Here is a 19,030-nt window from a genome sequence, read left to right as displayed (position 1 = left end):
CGCAAGGGCCGGGCCGCCGGCCTGCGGCCGAGCGAGCGCAGCGGAGGCGCCGCCGTTGTGGGCATTTCTGTGGCTCCCTTCTCCTTCCGAGCGAGGAAGGAAGGCGAGAAGGACGGACGGAAGGAAAGAACCAGAAGCAGCGGCGCGCGAAGGAGGGGACTGTCTCGATGGAAGGGTCAGACGAAGGCGCCCTCGCCTTGCGGGTGCACCGGCCGCACAGCCGCTCCGGCAGCCTCCGGCTGGACCCGGGCGCGCGGAGACGGGTGGGGAAGCTTGCATGCGTGTTTGTCTCTGCGTCTGGCCGGGGAACTGGAAGGGGCATGTGTGTTTGGGCTGTGCACCGTGGGGAGCTGGGTCTGCGTCTTTATGTCTGTTCCCTGAAGTGGGTGGAACGTTGGCCCGTTCCGGGAATGTTCCATGACGTGGTGCAGCCACAGGAAGGGGGTTAACGAGGGGCTCTCTGCCGCGGCGGCTCTGTCGGCTGCTATCAAAGCAGATGTGCTGCTGCTCCCTCTCCTCGCTCACCCCCACCCCCTATTCTGTGCGTCTGGTACTCGTGGGGGTGAGAGGAAAACACTGCTCTGTGTGTGTGTGTGTGTGTGTGTGTGTGTGCGTGCGCGTGTGTGGGGTGATGTGCGTGTGTGTTGTCTGTCGTCTCTGGCGGGGGGACTCCAGATCGGCTCTGCCACCCCAGCTGTTATCATGGATCGGTGCGCTTATACGCATGTGCCTCCCGCGTCCTGTCCCTCTTACATAACACATCCAGTGCAGCAGAGGACGCGAGGAAATGCGACCCCAACCCTCCTAGCTCAAACTGTGCAGAGAGAGAAGGTCGGGCAGTGTCCGCGGGTGTTGTGTTTGTTTTAGGGACGTGGCTCCCAGTGGGGAAAAGGCGGAGGAGAGGGAGGGTTTCGTCCAGTGGCTCATTTCTTCACTCTCTTTGCCACTTGAAAGCATCTAACTAAAAAGCACTGCAGGGACCAGTCCTCTGTAACGGGAGAGCTTTCTCCTTGGGCAAATGGGGGCCTTCACCTCGGGGTGCATTGAACAGGGAGGGTCCTTAGACCGGCTCTTGAAAGAGACTGCAGTTCTGCGTGCGTGGTCTGGGGGCAATGAGGAGACCGGAGGAATCTGATAGTGGCTTGCGCTGAAAGCCTCAGGACACCTGTAATGGCTTAGAATTCGCACAGGAAGCCGTGTGCAACTGACATTGCAAAAGCCTTATTCTCTGCATAGTTATGTAGGCCGAAAATGAACATAGAAAAGCTTGTTTCCGGTACTTTCATTATGATGGAAAATTAGAACTGATTTTTCTCCTTCCTTCTGCCATTTTAAAAATAACTCAATTTATCTTCAAAAAATAATGATGCTCTTCCCCACCCTCAAGGCTAGACTTAACGAATTCACAGGAGAACTGTGTTTTCTAGCATACTCAGAGCCCTAGTCAAGGGCTATTGATTTTGCTCCTCCGTACAGTTGTTTATTTTGCAGTGAATAATCAAGCCCAGAAATTACTCGAAATATTAATAAGATTCATTTTAATTAAATTTGCAATGATCTGCCCTTCTAGAAGAAGGCCATTTAACTTTATTAGAAGCATTTCCTCTCGGTGTACAATAATATTTGGTGACATTTGTCCTTGAACAGATCAAGATGCTGTGACTATTTGCATATATATTCCTAAATATGAAGCATTTAAACCTTGTAAGACTGCCAAAGCAAAATTTTAACCAAGTGGATTGTATAATGAGTAGACTGGTTTTGATTTTTAGGATGTGGGCCAAATAGTTTGTCAAAATAGACGTGCTTTTTTTTTTTGTGAGTAAAGTGGATATCATTTCTACTGTGAAGAGAAAATTTCTGTGAAACCATAAGGAGTCGCAGTCCCAGATTACAAATGTGTGGGTTTTTTTTTTTTTTTTCAGCTGAAAGAGATTTACCAATATCTACTTAATGACATTATGCTTCGAGTGTCATAAACCCATTTCACCACTAGGTTTGAAAACATGCAGTCTATTTCTGATATACAGAAAAATATTGTATTGCCGAGGTGGATCATTTGAAAGTTGTCTAATACAGTTTCTTGCTTTAAGCACAGGGCAAATATAAAATAACAGTTCCATACAATCACCTGTGCTTATGTTATGGTGTTTGTATCTGATATGGTTGAAATTATTAGGTACCACTTATGTTTACATATGGGTATCTAAGATTAAATCCAAGTAAGATTGATCTGGGAACAATTTGGGAATGGTAGTATATTGTAATAGTACAGATTTAAAAATTAGTTGTTTCATTTTTAACTGGTTCAATTCTTGTGGAGATATTTGGTAAAATATTATTCAATTTCTATGTTTCTGTGAAACCTGGAATATGAACAGTTTACTGTGTATACCATACAGAGTGAGGAAAATCTGCTATTTGGTTCTACTTGCAGATGAACCAGGGCAGTCTTTTGATTGATCAGGCTCCTTTTCATGAGATGTGTTTATAGACGTTGTTGTTACTATGAAAACAAAACGGAAGGCAGCATCTACGCAGGTGTGCCGCCGGGATGACGATGCGTGTGTGAGCTTGAGTTTCTGGCGTCCTGATGCTGTGCACAAAAACAGGTTGAGTCTTTTATGCTGATTTGGTTTAGAATGAAGAATCTTATTAGAAACTTTTGCATTTTATTTAAAAAACTGGGGCTCATTTCAACAGCAACAACAAATGGCAAGTGTTTTTGTTAGTTTTAGATCTTTGAATTAGCACAAGTGTGTGGCTCTAGTTAATTTGAACACTTTGACATTGGGAAAGTAGATTTAAAGACCTATAGAAAATATTGTTTGGCCCAGGAAAAAGTGTACTCCACTAAGGTGTGAAGTACCTGGTCTGGTATTTGTTATAATATGGAAAAGGGATGAAGATCAATTGGCTATACACAGTCGCAGATTAAAACAGGCTGACAATCTCCTGCCTTAAAAAAAAAACAAACCAGACCAATTTTTACATTTTAGCACATATTCATCATCAGCAGAACCCTCTGGTGGTCTATACATTAGTCCTGTAGGTGGAGAAGTGGTTCACAGTTTAAATCTCCACCAGAAATTATATCATGATTTGCTTCTAATTCATGAAGTAATGTATGCATTTGTCACATATTTTGGCTCTACCTTGATATGTGCTAGAATGTGTATAGTGGTATTATAAAGAGGAGTGGAGGAGGTTTGCTAAGTCCACTTAGTGGACTGCAGGCTTCCTAAGGAACTGTAAACCATCTGTTGTTCCTGGGTTTGCTTAAACCACGCAGGCATGTTCTTCATGGAGAAAAACTTCAGTGAATGTTCATGTGAGAGCACAGAGGAGTTATGAAACACAGGAAAAATTCATGAAAATAAGATTTTGCAGATTTGAAGGAAGCTGAGTGGTAGTGATATGTTCCATTTGCGCTTGACATTTGATCACAAGTAAAATATTGCCTCCTGTAGTGCTGCTTGTGGCAATGCTGGTGAGAAAGATTGTAAATTAGTGTTTGTAGCTACGCAAAGGCTTTCATTTGGGAAGATATTTGAGGACTTCATTATTGTGGCAAAAGTCCAAAATATATATGTGAAAAAGAGTAATCTTTGGTTTCTCTGAGTGAACCATGGATCCAAGCGCTCTGTTGCCGTAGGCCTGTACCGGCTTCATGACTGAATTGGACTGGAAACACAGCTGATGGCTAGTTGGGTCAGCACTGTTCTGAACCAAAAATGTGCCAGTCTTAATGTGTGCTTCCATGAGCCACTGTTTGAGGCATGAAGTGTGATCAAGAAATAGGGTGAGTGCTTAAACCTTTTAAGAAATTTTTACAACAAGGGCCCCATTGTCATTAATCATCATCAGAGTATTCCTTCTTGCTTTGAACAACTGATTGCATCACTCCTGCTACTTTCTGAAGCAGTTCTGGAATTCTTCTCTTGTGAGTCTCTTGGGTACCTGGAATCGAACTGAGGACCTTATACTTGCCAGTCAGGTGCTGCACCGCTGAGCTACAACCCTGGCCCCTGTTGTGAGTGTCATTAGCTGAGCTGTCCAGTCACAGCATTAATGTCTTGGACTGATTCAAATTTTTTATCTTTCATGGTCGTTTTGACTTTTTGGAAGAGCCGGAAGTTGCACAGTATCAGATCTGATGAATAAGGCAGATGAAGACACACTCTGTTTTTATTTGGACAAATTACCTTGAATGTTGGGGCAGTGGACAATCACAAAATATGAATGCCTAAATAAAAAATGTAGTATAGTAAGACACATTTGCATTAATTCTCCTCGAAATCCTCCCTTTCTTTGAACATACTTTTCCCACCTTTCTTGGCAATGTGTCTTTTATTGCAATAAGTTTTTTTTTAATTTAAGCTCTTTTGAGGGGATCTTTTTGAGACAGGATCTCACTATGCAAATCAGGCTGGCTTTGAACTCACTTTTTTTTTTTTTTTGGTAGTACCAAGGATGAACTCCCTTTGCAGCCCAGGCTGACCTTGAATTCACAGCAGTCCTCTTGCCTTGCCACTGGTGCCCCCACCATCACCCCCCAGTGCTGGGGTTATAGGTGTGCAGGGTGCTGGCTCATCATCTGGGTTGATTGTGCCTTGTTTTCACTAAGACCTGAGCTCTTTTCCACGAAATTAAAGTTGAAGTTTCAACTATTCAAGCTTGTTTAAAAAAGGAAGAAAAAATGATACTTGTATGCCTGAGGGTGATTCTGGGCAGAAAGCAGGAGGAGGTTTGGCCTAACCCTCCTGGGTCCAAGGCTGGTTGAATGTAGTGCGAAGAGTTAATCTGACCTGAGTGTGGTGTGTCATGCTGTGTACAATCCCAGCCTCAGGAGGTTCAGGAAGGAGGATCACTAAGTTCAAGGCCAGCATGGACTTTATAATGAGACCTTGTCTGACTCCCCGAAAAACAAAAACAAAAACAACCATAGAGTTAATCAGGGCAGTCACCGTGGTGTAGGCCTATGATCTTAGCACTCTGAGAGGCTGAGACAGGAAGATTGCAAATTTGAGCCCAGCCTAGAGATGTAGTTCAGTAACAGGTCCTAGGTTTCATCTATAATACTATTTTAAAAAAAGTTAATTCAGGTCTACATTTTAGAATTGTCAATCATACGTATGAGTTCTCCCTTCAGAATACTAAGACAGGTATGCTGTCAGTGTTGAGCAATCCAGTTCATTCATGCAGCCGTTTAGGTATTTTCTCCGGGTCATATTTGTGCCGTGTGACACAAAAGGTACAATGATGACTCAAGTCAGAAAAGGAGTTCATAATCTACTGGGCTTGACAGATGCTACTCACATGGGAGCCGTTATGCAATAGGACACTGGTTTTAAATGCTGTGGGAGGCACTTAAAGGAGTCCAGTAGAGAGGAAGGGTGGGTAGGGAGGAGGAGGCCCGGGGCAAGCCCTGGAGTTGGGAGGTTAGGTGTTTCCAGGAGCCCAGAACGAACCAGTGGGACTGGAGGGCAGAAAACAAGAGAGAGGTGATTCTAGATAAGGTGAACTGGGTGGACAGGGCCTTGGAGGCGGGCAGACCGCAGGAATCGATTATCCAGTGTAGCATAAATAGGGAAGCTCCTGGTCAATCAGGACTTGCGATGACCCTATTGTTAGCTGTGTCACAGCCTGATCTTTAGAGAGGGATTTGGATTCGATGAACAAATATCTACCAATTCAGAAGTGATTACGAGGTCACAGTGTGAAATAGCCACCCGATCTTTGGAGTCCTGCAAAAACTCGATGTATGTATTGCTAACCAACTAATGCAAGAGTGAGACATTCAGTCTGCCACATAATTTTTCTTCACAGTGGTTTACATCAAGACCTTTGGAGAAATTTACGTTAGAATTTATTTTATTTTATTTTTTTACTGTCCATATGATTAGTAGTCAGTGTAGCATGACATGCTATGAAGGAAAAGAGAAGAAACAAAGTTTTGAGAAAATAAAATCCAGTTCCCAGTCTTATGTTTTGTATAATGTCAGGAATTTAAATGCTACAAAAGAGTCATTTTTAAGTGGGAGCACATTGCATGTGAAAGGACCATAGTGCTCCCCAAATTCATGGGTGTTACTATCTAGTGAACACATGTACCTTATTAAAGTAAGCAAAACTTTGTTAAGACTCAAGTACAAATAGAGTGTAAGTGGAGGCCATTTTCCCTTTGGATGGACAGAACAGAGGGTCGCCATGGGAGGAAGTGTTTAGGACAGGGAGCCTTGACAGCTGAGAGGAATTGTCAGAGAAAAAAAGGAAGGGGCCCCATAAAGTGGGGTGGAAGGGCTTGCGGACACTGTCTTCCTCGGCAAGTAGGAGTCTGGGACCCTTCAGTGGTTCAGGGCTTCAGGTCGTGGGGGACCTCAGCTCCCTGCTGAGCAATCGGAGGGCCTCTTCCCTTAGGGTTTGCCCCTAAGAGTGCTGCTATGAAGTGTGTGTTTGGGAGAGATTATGAGGCCATGGGGATGGCTGTATTGGCGGCAAGGGAGTCCAAAAGAGAAGCCAGGGAGATTGACCCTACTTCATGACAGTATGCATGCCGCGGTCTCCTTAGTCGACGTCTTAAAAGTACCTCAAATGCAAAACAATTCCCAAAGTGATTAAACTATTTTGTAAAATATAGGCAAATGTTTATGGCAAGTTTAAGTAAAACCTTTCTTATTTTAATCCACCACTTTTTACTCTGGAAAATATTCATCCATAGAACAATAGCTGGTCAGCAAGCACCTATGTATAAAAATGTTTTTATTTATTTATTGTGGTAGTAACAAGGATCGAACTCAGGACCTTGCACTTGCCAGGCAAGTACTTACTCCACTGAGCTTTGTTCCTGGCCCCAAAATGTTTATGTTTAGAAATTACAGGGTATTTATATTCTTAGGTGTAAATGTATAAGGAAGAGAGGTGATGATTGAATGGTTTTTAACTGCAACCCAGTTGTAGCTGACTGGTGACAATATTGGACAGATAGTAGGGTGTTGTGTGTTTGAGGTGCAGTGCTTTGTTTGGCAAAGATTTACGTGGTGGTTTCATTTTCTCTAAAAAGAAAGCAGGTTATCGAAGCTCTTATTTGCATTGTGGCAGCTTCACTAGCTTTCCGCAGCTTGGCAGAAAGGTGGGACTTTTGCAAAGTAGGCCACAGGTAAATGTAGACACATCTGCATTTATATTTGCCCTGGGATCTGGGAACTCGCATTTGTGTACAGGCGTGAATGTGCTTACAGAGAAAAACCAGCGTGTGACACTCAAAATAGAGCACACGTTCTCATCTAGATAGTTGCAAAAACCATTTGTTTTACAGTGGAGATTCTGCCTGATTTCATGTAAAGAAAATTATAGGAAAGGTAATTCAAATTGTAAGTAGTTTTGTTCACTGAAAGGCTAGATTTGTTTGAAATGTGTTTTATTTCTTTTGGAAGCCAGACAACTAGTTAAATAGTGTACATATGAAACGCTAATTTGGCTTGTTAATTGGTTGCAATTAAATTGAGGTTATTTTATACTGCTTAATTGTCTGAAAATTACATGTTTGGCCACGCCTGTGTAACACCACGTGAGACCGGATCCAGAGATGTGGCAGAGTGGCGTGGTCCAGTCTCTGTAGTGAACTTTCTGGGAAAACTTGGAAGCAAGTTATCCAAGCTCTGCAGCCCTCATTTGGAAGTGGAAGACACTGGAACAGATGGCTGCCGAAGCCTCTTCCAACTCCTATTCTATCAGTTTATAAATTCTACTTTGTAGTTAAAGAGAATGCATTGTCATTTTATTCTGTAATTATGGTATTATCAGGATGAACTAAACACTTAAAAAAATCAGAACAGTGCCAATTTAGCAAATCCGCTAGAAGGAGGGGAAGGCAGGTTTACATGCCAGCCTCCAGAACAGGCATGGCATGCTGGAATACCTTACCTCACTTAGCTCCCGCAGCCACCCTGAGAGAATGGGGTATTATCTTTCAGCTTACACCTAAGGAAACTGAGATTCTGAAAAGGTAGATGGTTTTCGTGAGGACAGTGATAGTCACCACGGAGCAGGATTTGAACTTGGGACTGTTTCCTTGAAAGCTGTTCTGGACACCATAAGCAAATTAGTGTTAGAAAAACAAGGCCAATCATTGTTATTGATTAGTATAAAGTTCGCCACAGCAGTAGGTGGGAGTGTACCAGCGGATTAAATGTTCAGCCTAGAGGGTAAGAGGTGGAACTTAAAGTCACAACAAGGTGACGTCAGCTCTATTCCTAGCTGGAGGTAGTGTAGGAAAGTCACTTAACCTCCCGAGGTTACAGAATGACGGTAATCCCCCTTTGAGGGTCATTGGGAAATTTTGATGTTTTCTGCATCTAGGTGTCAGTGAATGTGGTAAATGTTTAATACGTGACAGCGATGGTTAAGACAGGATTAGACCAAAAGAAAAACACAAAAGAACTCCAATTGTTGTGACAGTCAAATATTACTTAAACATTTTCCAGCGGTCCACTAAACTCTTGTTTGAAGGGATGGTTTGAAAAAAAAAAAAGAAGTGTTCACAATGTGTGTGGTTTTCAGCTGTTAAGAACTGGAAACTCCAATTAAAACCTTGGTATTTTTCATTTCCAGCCGAAAGTGTGCTATACCATTGAAGTGAGCTAAATTCTCTAGTTCTGGAGTTTTTTGCTCTAAACATAGCCCATAGAGCCAGAGTTACCCAACTTGAGCTGGGTGGGAGTCAAGTGCCACAGGCAGCAGCGCTGGCTCCACCAGCTTCAGAGCCACCACGAGGGCGTTTGCGGGCCCTCTGGCTTTTATAAAGTATTGTTACTAGGTCAGCAGAGATTTCTGGTCTGGGGAAGGTGCGGTGGTAGGTGCTGGCAATTCCTCAGTGGACAAGCTGTTAAAAGAACAACGCTTGCTCTCACGGAGTTTACACTCTACTAGACCGATTTGGAGGTGTCAGTCGCGGTGCCACATTTTAGTGTTTTCAGGGATCCCTTCCACAAGATACACGAAATCTGTACTGAAATAGTCCAGAGACGTGTGTGCATGTTCAAGAGTCCACCAAGAAATGTATACACACTTAAGGGAAAGAAAAATGCGTATAACTATTTCAGTGCTAAAGTTATGGAGCCATCGTGAGATTCATTCGCGTTCCCTTTGGCCTCTACAGTTACAAGAGGAGCTCAGGGAGGTGGCCGTGAGTGCCCGGACATTCCTTAGTCCAGCGAACTGCTGCTTGGGCCCGCAGGGTCACTGAGATTGCTGCGCATGCGTTCTCGACTTCTTCTCCAACGGCCGCCAGTGTGGTGGGTTTTCTGAGACATATGACATCCTCTAGGGTCCCCCAGATGAGGATAGTACTATCTGTTGAAAAAATTCATGCTATATTTTTTCTAAAGTTTTTTTGGGAGGATTTTATATATATCTATATTTATATCTATATATGTATATGTATGTCTATATATTTATGTATTTATTTCACTGTTTTAAAAAAATTGTTTGGTATGGATCAACGTTATGGCCCTTTGTCCTTATAAAATCCTGTCCTGGTATGGGGAAGGAAAAAAAATGGATTTAAAATGATATTCTGTTATAAAACCTTATTCATTTTGTCCATAAGTTCGTTAAAGTAAGGTCACTACAGGTTATATTTGGGATTTATAAATTTAATCTTCTTTAAATGAATTTTTCATTGTTTTAACCTGATGGGTTTTGTTATGAAATTGTAGTAGATTTGGGTGGTTTGCCCTTTCCCCGAAGGGGGCTGGATGCAGTGTCGGGCGGGCAGCAAAGCACAGTAGCTATTGCCGGATGCTTACTGTCATAAGAGCTTGCTTAGGTGCACAGTGAGATGGGGTGGGGGGTCAGCCAAATGAAGCAAACCTCACAGGGCAAATCCTGGCCAGTCTGCGTCTCAGTAGCCAGAGTCCGTCCATCTGCCCACCTGGGAGCGCCTCTTACCATTTTCGTTTTCCTAAGAAGCCTCCAGAAAACAGGTTTCTCTTACACACTCAGCAGTCACAGATGCCACTTAAACTCTATGGACAAGCAATTCCAGGCTCCAGACTTGGTCTCTTTTCATGAGGCAAACAGATGGACCCACCCTGAGGCATCCAGTGATTGGACAGGGGCATAAAGAGTTGGACTGGGGTTCTTGCACAGAGTAAGTTGTCTTTGTGTTTTGTTCACGGAACTTGGAGAAGGAAAGTTGTGTGAAGGTGGCTGTTGCTCATGGAGGTGCGGTAGGGGGAAAAGCTAGTCTTGGTGGGCCTACTTGGATAATTTTGGGATAGAAGAGGGAGTATATCCCTTATTCCAGTTCCTCTTGCCCCATGCAAGCAAAAAAAAAAATGGAGGAAAGGCTGGGAGTGAAGTTGTGTCTCGTTCCACAAAGCTGGCGTGAAGGGCTGGGTAGATGGCTTAGTGGAATAAGCGCCTCCCTGGCAAGCGCAAGGGCCTAAGTTCAATCCCCAGTTCCGCCACAAAAAACAAAGCTGGCGGTGAAATCTTCTGTCCTTGCTACCTGCCAGTGTCCTGCAGGTCAGTCATGATGGCTGGTCCAATTTGTGGATAGGTCCCAGCAGAATTTGGCTTTTAATTATCCATGGAACAATGACCAAACTATTTTTTCCTTATGTCTACATGTGGAGTAATTTTGATCCTCCTCACAAGGGAAAAATCTAGAGTTATATAATCTCTCAATTTGTTTTCTTGTCATTGGTTATATACTAGTGTTCATATTATGAGAAATACAAGCTGTTGGGATAAAATGTAGAATTCAGATGTCTGTTCTGATTTGGTGAGGATGTGCTCATAAAGGACTAGGGAGGCCACCAGCATGGACAACTTTAAGGCCTGATGCCACTCTTTATTGCTTGCCTCATTATTGATTTTCACAATGACTCAGGCCAAGTGACTGCACCTCTGTTATGTTTCTTTGTCTCTTCATCTGATAGAGGGAACCATTGCTCATAGCACTGCCTTCCCTCCTGGGAACAGATCAGGGTAACATAAGCGAACAGGAGGGGTTATTTTTAGTGTGTGAAACAACATTAAATTTTGAGAATAATTCAGTTGTTGAAAAATATTTGACACACAGCAATGAATTTGTGACAGGAGTTATTAGGTTACTATTGATGTAGTTTATTGTAGGCATATGCAGTTCTGTTCAGAAAGATCATGGTCAGCAAATCCACAGCTTGTTATAATAGTCCCTGGTGGGTTTATATTCTGTGTAGGTCATTAAAACATATTTGTAATAAAATATCATGATAGTTACATGTTACACCCATAATCAATCACAACCAATCTAAAAGGAAAACAATCTAAAACACATTGAGCGTGTAGTATGTTTCGTTGTTCAGATGATCTCAGTCATGTTTGTGAAGAACCCACTGCCCACATTTAATCAAGTGTAGCCTTTAAAATGGGCCAAGTGGCTGAGAATATTCTAAGTGACCTTTTAGAATAAATCACCTGACAGTATCTGAAAATAATTGGATGCCAAGTATGCAGATTGGATTTTCTAGTGGACAAACTCCAAATTTGTTTACTCATCAGTTGATTTTTGGCTATGTTTGGTGAGAATTTGTTAATGTTAAATCTAACAGTGTCTGAAAATGGCCATGATAGATATTAATAACTGGTCTGGAAAAACCCTCATTCTAGCAAATAATCCTATGAATTTATAGAGGGAACAAACTGCTCTGATCACTACAAGGTCTACAGGGTCTCACTACACAGATCAGACTCCTAGCGATCCTCCTGTTATCAGCCTTTCAAATGCTGGCATTCCAGGTGTGTGTCAGTCAGTATCAGTCGCCTTCTCAGCACGCCCTGGGAGTGGGGCCGGCATGCTGGGGATCCAACCTTGGTCCCTGCATCTGCCCAATCAGGTGCTTTAGTCTGCTGAGCTATCTGGCTGGCCCTTTTCTTATATTTTTGTGGGTGATATGGGATGGGAACAGTGTGAAGCAAGCAGAAGACATTTTGAAATTAGTAACAAAATTTCAGTGGCTTTTAAGCCTGCTATGATTATGTAAACTATTTTTACAACCATAAAAGTAAACAATGTCTCAGCCTATTGTTTGTGGTCATTTTTGAGCCAACTGGTATTGGTTTAAATTTCTTATGAATTTTTTATAATATGCCACACAATTGTGTAGGGGACGCCACTGTTCTTATTTATATTTGACAATTAAATATATCTAAAACTGAGGCATGGAATGGAGGAGAGATGAGAAAACGGGATCCAGAAGGCCGCCTGCAATATGCAAATAGCCTGCTGCTTTGTTCAGGGTCTTCCCTGGTTCTTTACCAGGTGGGTCTGATCTTGGTTTTGAGCATTTCTTGAGACGTTTTTCTTCTACCTCTCTCAGGGATACAGTTTGTAGTACTGCAGAGATGGCTTATTTAGGGCATCTCTTACAGCATCTAATTAAAATCATGCTTGGGTGTAGGATCGGAGGCATGGACTTCGATTTGTCAGCTGGTGACAGGACACTTGGGTACTGTGAAGTCTTTTTCAGAATTCTAGAATTAGAGAAGGCCAGTGGAGACCTCAGCTAATTCCCAAGCCTGGGAGGGATCACTCAGGACACATCACCCGGCTTCGCTAGTGTTCACTCTACCTGAGCACCTTGCTGTCAGGAAGGCCTGTTCTGCTTGGGCTTGTGCGCTTCTCAGTCAGTTAGCTCTCCCCAGCCGTCCCGCACAAGTCACTCGCTGATTGGCACCACAAGCACATTATTTGGAGACAGCAATCACATGCATCTTGCCTTGTCCCCCAGTATGCCTACTTGCTTCCTGTAGATCTCCAGGATACCGTATTCAGTAATTCTTCAGGGATCAGGTTCTTCATGTCAGACATTTACCACAGGAAGTTTGATTTTTGAATCCTCAGAAATAAGTTGTTTCCCTGCAGTTGCTCCTCAGAAGACAGCTTCTTACCAGCTGGTTTAGAAATGGCTTAGGGAAAAGGTCTGTGTGTGCTTCTGAGGCCTTGGAGGTAGAAACTACAGCAGAGCTGGCGTGTGTCGTGTCCTAACGCAGCTAGATCTTACCCTTGTGATTACTGAAATTCTGCTATGTGGAAAATATATGAGAACATAAAATGTAATATCAATACAAGTGGAATACAAAAGATAAATAAGAATATTACATTATTCTCATCAAAACCATTATGATTTCCTGTATTGAGGAAAAGAGTTATGGGAAAGAAGCTGTTTCTAAAAGGTAAGGAACCGACTGAGAGGCATATTCCAGGCATAAAAAGATGTACAGTTACTCCCCAGCTGAGGACTGAGGAGAGGTTGTTTTGGCAGAAGAGGGTGGCTTAGGTAGGCCTTGATTTTGACAGGCAAAGTGTACTAACACACCGCTACAGGAAAGTGTCAGGAGTGTTTTTAGGGAAGTGTCTGATTTGAGGGTAGCATAAAACGCATATTAAGTGAATGTTGGTGGAGAAAAGAAAGAAAATTTTGTCTAAGCACTTGTTTACTAGGTTGTGTATTTTTTACTTTATGAAACGATAGGCAATGGCAGCTATCTGGTACCACAGGAAGAGTTTGATCCCTGAATTTGGCAGTACTGTGGTTTTACAAAGAATTAAATGAAGGAAACAGGTAAAAGACTTGTACATAGAAATGTCAAAGCAGAAAATTCAGTTGCTGGCATAAGTAGCACAGCACACAGGCCTTGTGGGCTTTGCCTTGGTGCAAAACGTCACTTGTTTAGAGACCCAACTGTTCTGTAACATATGTGCCTGTGTAAAGATCGGCCTTCCTTCTAATACATTAGTAGACTAGTAAGCAGGCAGACCTGTTACCATTGTTTGCAGTGCTGGGGATTGAACCCAGAGCACACAAGCTGGGCACACAATTTAAAATTTTATTTGAGATAGGGTCTCACAGAGTCGCCCGGATGCTCTTGAACTTGGGCTCCTGCTCTTTCCTCAGCCCCACGGGTGGTTGGAGTCGCAGGTGAGCATCTCCACCTCTGCCTGGCATATTACTGTGTTACATACTATGTCCTAGAAACTGAACAATCTCAAAGATGAGGACTTTTTCCTTAAACGTAAAGCAAATACACTCCTGGGAGACATATCATTGTGTTCATATCTTGGCCAGTTGTAGCTGTTTTCTCCTTATTACTTTTTGAACATGTCAATGACATGCCATACTACTACCAGACACAGCTCAAATGATTGCCATTTTAATGTAAATCAACATTTTCTTCATTATATAATTTACTATTAAGAATGGGGCAATAGAATATTGCGAAGTATTTTCATGCATGTATGTTATATCTGCATGGTATTGTATAGTACACTGAGTTTCCTTCCATCTTATCAACAACTTTGAAAATTATTCTTAAGATTGATGTTACTTTTTTTTTTTTTGCTTGATTGCCAGGTTGCTTTTTTTATTTTTGGTACTGGGGATCAAACTCATGACCTTAAACTTGCCAGGCAGGTGCTTATGCCACTGAGCTATTTCCCCAGCCCTGATGTTACTTTTAATATCTGTGAGAAAACTTTTACTTTGTTCACAGAGATTGCTTACTAGCCTACTAATGAATTAGAAGGAAGGCCGATCTTTAAGCAGGCACATGTGTTATAGAACAGGCGGGTCTCTAAACAGAAGTGACGTTTTGGGCACAAATGACTGTGAGGTATTAAAACAGAAGTTACCATTTCCTCAGTGGTGTTGGGGCTTGCTTAATCATTATGGAAATCGTTATGCTTTAGAGTTAGCTTTTGCTTTTGGAGAAGTACACAGGACTTTGTAAGAGAGTAGGGGAGAGAAAATGCTGTTTTAATAAAAGAAATGATACACTTCATTAATTTTCAGTTTTGCTTATATGCATGCAAAGACTGTGGTGATTCAGTAACGTGTGATTACAGGACAGCTGAGAACTTACTATCATTTAACTTTTCCTGAGGACCTATTCTTAAATGTAAAGTATAGATGGAGGTTGAGAAAGGAGGTGCATTTTTTTTTTTAGATGCTGGAGGACTGCATAGACCTGTTACCATCTTCAGTACATAATGACTTTCTCCGGAGCCTAAGATTGTAAGGAAATCTCATCTTGTCATTCTTTAGAGGAGAGACAAACAATCCTCAAACCACCAGTAGGTTTTGGCAGCTGAGATCTCAGACACACGGAGATCTGTGTGTCTTGGTAACAATTTGTTGTTACTCTTGTATTCTAGCTACACACTGAAATGAAACCAATCCCGTGTTAAATGAATCACAAGTTTAACTTGTGTTACCTCAAGTCTGAATTTCTTTCATTGGATAAAATGATAATATATTATGAGGTTAGAGTTGTACTCTCATAGCATACTTTAAACTGCAAAATGGGAGCATCTTAAGATTTTTTCCTTCTAATTTCTGAAGTGAAAGTGTAAAATGTTACCCTACAGAACATTCTTTTTGTTTGTTTCCATAATGTAAAAGAGATGCATTTGGAAATTGTACCAGGAACTCAAAAAACTCAGTTTAGTATACTGGTTTATATTTTTAATTTTGCATTTATTCACAGATGCATTTATTTTATTGCTATCATATTGGTCATTTTTTATGAGCAGAATATATTTATTGGGGGAAAGAAAGCTCCTGTCCGAGAGAGGGACAGGAAGTGGGCCTGAGCGGGTTGTTCCCCGATACTGGTCTTTATAGCTTTAGTCTGTGCTAAATTTATGATGGTATTTCATTTAGCCTGTAATTAGAATTAGAACATAGAATAGGTTTTAGCCATCCCTTTTGTCCTGGCAATTAAATCTAAACTAGACAGCATGAACTTGGAACCCGGTCTTCACTGAGCTTGCACAGTACTTATGCATTCAGTTGTAGTTTGTGGCATAGTAACCATAGACCACTGACACATGATGGGAAGGAGTGAAGTGGTGCTCTAACGAAAAACGCAAGAGTCACTGTATGGACTTAGTGGCTAAAAGTGAGTAATAAGGGCTGGCCAAATAGCTCAGTGGACTAAAGTGCCTGCTTAGGCAGATACAGGAGCTGGGAGTTCCATCCCAGGGCCTGCTGTGCTGGCCCTGTTCCTGGGGCGCTCTGAGAAGGCATTTGAGATTGGGCGTGGTGGTACATGCCGTAATCCCAACACTTGGGAAGCTGGAAGCAGGAGGATCACTACGAGCCCAATCTATGTAGTCAGACCCTGTACACCCTTTCCTGAAATACAACAAACAAACAAATAAATAAATGTGGGTAATATTGGAGGAGGGACACTAAAGATGCTGAAAAAATTGATTCAGGAGGCAGACAGCCCGCCACAGTTCCTCCTAGCACGGGACACAGAGGAGTCGCTTTTACAGTAAAAATTCCTCTGACATTGTTGGAAAGCTCAGAGTCATTGCAAAGTGGCTCCACCCACGCAAGGAAGTCCGGAAGTTGGACGGATTATTTCTTAGGTCCTTTTCAGAAAGCGTGTGCAGGCCCTAGGTGTTGATACAAAAGTAAAGGAGTGGTTTTAGTTTGGAGCAAGCAGTTAGGGAATGGCTAGGATTTCGGATTCCTTTTCAGCAAGACTAGAAGGAGCTCAGCTGAGGAGTTTGCAACGCTGCTGGTTGTCCTAAACGGAGTGGAGCTTTCATTTCGCTGAGCTTATTTCTTACTAACAGAGGATTGAGACATATATGAAGTAAATGGTAAACTTTACTATGTAAATATAAAATATTAGATGATAAGATACATGATTAAGTCAGATGTTTAGGAAATAAGATAAGAGATTAAGTACTGGGAGACTGGGTCACTTTAGGTGATGAACCATGTGGCCAAAGATTGCCTTCATTAAGTGAAAAAAATAGGACACTTAGTATTTATTAAAGCATGAAGTCTTTTTTAAAAAATAATTTTATTGAAAAACAAATAGCAATGAGACAGTTTCAAAACAGGTCAGTAGGACAGTTACAATAATTAATACATTGCATATTGTTGTTTTCATAGTGGTTATTCATAGTACAAGATGCAGACATGATATCCTGTCCAAACACTATTAGTACAAGTCTTTCTTCTCATTGAATTAAAAGAAAGTAGATGTATATCTATCCTATTTTGTATATACAGAAACAAAATGGTCCTTCATTTGTATCCCCTTTTTTATTTAGTTTTGTCAGAGATGGCTATTCCATTGCCATTTAAATATTGTGGGTATATGAATTCATCAAAATAATAAATATAGTCCAGTAGTCCGTAATACTAGTGGATTATCCGTAGGACTGGCAATGTCAGAAGTTGTTGACTTGAGCCTTTTACAGCTCAGCATATTAATATGGCTTTACTTTTTATACCTTGTATTTATACTTTTCTGCTGGATGGTTAAGACCAAGATAACCATATATAGCAAGACCTATATATCAAGAAATGTAACTTTTGTAACTGCCAAGGTCAGTCAAATCCCCTCATGATTTACCCTGAAACCCTGTACTGCAGTTTGTAGATCGTTTGTAAGTGTCAGCCGAGTCACAGCCATTGCTTGACCAATTAAAGCGTGAAGTCTTTTTTTTTTTTTTTTTTTTTTTTTTTTTTTTGCTCCAATGCCTTCAGGGCAGGTTTGGCTGGCTTGAGTTGTGGAGATTGAACTACAGCAACCTGAGGCTGACAGCTTTGTGGAAGCAGCCACTTAAAGAACTGAGCTAGGGCCAGGCCCCCAAAGCATGAAGTCTTTTAGGTCCCTTTTACGTACATTTCAGTAACCTTTTAGAAATGAAACTTCTTCAGGGAAGAGCAGACCTAAACTTCACAAAGCCACTAAAATGTTGATTTCTGTGTTCATTTACTTGTGAATTTGTAGGTTACAATGAAATGAACTGTTTTAAGTATCACTATATTTACAAAAGCCTGAACATGTTTGTAAAAAACAGCTTATGAGGGGTACAGTTTTAAGCTCGCAGCAAACTGAGTAAGAGATACGGCGAATTCTCACATCCAGTCCCAAACCACACCACCAAAATCTTGCGCCAGACTGACACACTGTGAAAACCCAAGAAGCTACATTGGCACGTAGTGCTCGCCCAGAGTTTCCAGTTTACCTTACATAAACCCATACACATTTTAATTCATCTTTGGCGGTGAACCATTGCTTAGCTCAAGTGTTAGGGACCTCGGAACATGGCATCTCTGATGTTGGCTCACCATGAGGACAGACTCTATTTATCTTGTAATCGAGCTCCTTAGCAAACAATCTAGCTCCTTAACAAACTGAAACTGAGCTGTTTCAGCTTTTTATTTCATAATAATTATAGAACATCTTATGGTCTGTAATTTTTTTTTTTAACTGCTATTTACTGAGAGTCACCGATTCTGTTGAATTATACATGGCTGTAACCTCATTTATGGTTTGAAACTAAATGGAAAGCTGCAAATTTAGGATCAAGGAAATGTAAAAAAAATCATTTAAAATATGAATGGTTTCTGTTTTAAAACATTTTGATCGAACATTTTGTTATTAAAAAAGATAAATGAGAGTGACTTTTAGGAGACAGTCCTTTTTTCATTGGTGTGGAAGTGATACCTTCGTGTCCTAATAAAAGAAGTGTTTTAATAACGAAAACATGCAGAATATGCTTTTCGTCATCTATGGGCCTTTTCGTGTGTGTGTGTGTGTGTGTGTGTGTGTGTGTGTGTGTGTGAGAGAGAGAGAGAGAGAGAGAGAGAGAGAGAGAGAGAGAGAGACCTTTCTTTGACCTGATTGGACCTACGCAGTACAGAAATGCGCCTTTTCCTCTTCCATTTGACAGTTAAGGAATCCACAATTGGAGAGGGGAAAACCATGGCCACAACAGTGCTTTTGCACGCTGTTCACTTTTGATGATTTAAAAATAATCCCGATGGGAACGGTCGCGCTGGGGAGGATTACGTTCAACATTCAGCTGAGAAATTTGCGCAGGGAAAGTGCTTCCTCCGGCCCCAGGAAGCGCGCGTCTTCCCGGCTCGCCCCGGAGGCTGCGGTGGCGGCGGGGTCACGGCGCGGCTCCGCCCTGCGGCCCGGGGTGGCCTCGGGTGGCCGCGTCCCGAGC

At 41.9% G+C, this 19,030-nt stretch overlaps 1 protein-coding gene across 3 annotated transcripts in view; it reads left to right on the top strand.

Annotated features, from left to right (window-relative positions):
* The window catches only part of Hivep2 (human immunodeficiency virus type I enhancer binding protein 2), a 194,829-nt gene that overhangs the window by 1,305 nt on the left and 174,494 nt on the right, over positions 1-19,030 (top strand). The window contains exon 1 of one of the 3 annotated variants that reach the window (XM_023712169.1): positions 36-263. The exons of the other annotated variants lie outside the window; for them this stretch is intronic. The gene's annotated coding sequence lies outside the window, so the exon portion shown is untranslated. Of the gene's footprint in view, positions 1-35; positions 264-19,030 lie in introns of those variants that run through there. 3 annotated transcript variants of the gene reach the window in all.

This window comes from Octodon degus, unplaced genomic scaffold (genome assembly GCF_000260255.1).
Source record: "Octodon degus isolate 3935 unplaced genomic scaffold, OctDeg1.0 scaffold00024, whole genome shotgun sequence".
NCBI classification, from domain to species: Eukaryota; Metazoa; Chordata; class Mammalia; order Rodentia; family Octodontidae; genus Octodon; species Octodon degus.
This window is presented reverse-complemented; position numbering and strand designations above follow the sequence as displayed.